The sequence below is a fragment of the Phaethon lepturus genome, unplaced genomic scaffold (genome assembly GCF_000687285.1).
Source record: "Phaethon lepturus isolate BGI_N335 unplaced genomic scaffold, ASM68728v1 scaffold31539, whole genome shotgun sequence".
Lineage (NCBI taxonomy): Eukaryota > Metazoa > Chordata > Aves > Phaethontiformes > Phaethontidae > Phaethon > Phaethon lepturus.
In genome coordinates, this window is record NW_010563292.1 from 1 (window position 1) to 898 (window position 898).

Here is an 898-nt window from a genome sequence, read left to right on the forward strand (position 1 = left end):
GAGATGCTCCGTCACTCGTGAGGTGCTGCACTGCTGGCCAAACAGCGCGCCGTCACGCGTGAGATGCTCCATCGTTTACAGGACGCTCCATCAGTTGTAAGATGCTGCGCCACTTGTGGAACAGCGCTGTCACTCATGAGATGCTCCGTCACTCGTGAGGTGCTGCACCGCTTGTGAAACAATGCTCCCTCACTCACGAGGCACTCCCTCAATCACAAGAGACTCCACCTCTCGTTGAGGCACTTCATTGTGGATGAGACAATGCTCCATCACTCGTGAGGTGCCGTACTGCTCGCCAAACAACACTTCGTCACTCGTGAAGTGCTCCATCATTTACAAGGTACTCCATCACTTGTAAGATGCGCCACTCATGAAACAACGCTCTGTTGCTCATGAGATGCTCCGTCATTCGTTAGACAATGCTCCATCACTTGTGAGATGCTGCACTGCTTGCGAAACAACGCTCCATCACTCATGAGGTGGTCCATCATTTACAAGACAACGCTCCATCACTTAGGAGATGTTCCACCGCATCTTGTGGGACGCTCTGGCACTCCTCGCAGGCATTCCCATGATCACCGTGAGGAAGGGACAAGAGGCTACGTGGCCCTGCCAAGGGACAACGTGCTTGAGGTGCAGGCGTGGGCAGCCTCCTGGGATGCAGTTTGTGGAGCAGCTGGTGCAGACAGCCGGTGCTTCCTGGCCGCCTGCTGTGCAGGGTGATGGCAGGGCCGGCTCCAGGCACTGGCCTACATTCAGGACGATCTGAGCGACAACACAGTTTTTCATCTGTCTGCCTGCAGCTCCCACTGTACCGCCCTGTGGCTGCGGGGAGGGGAATGGCCCTCGCGGGTCCCCTGGGTGCTGTGGGAAGTGCTGGCTCCTCGGCAGCACAGAG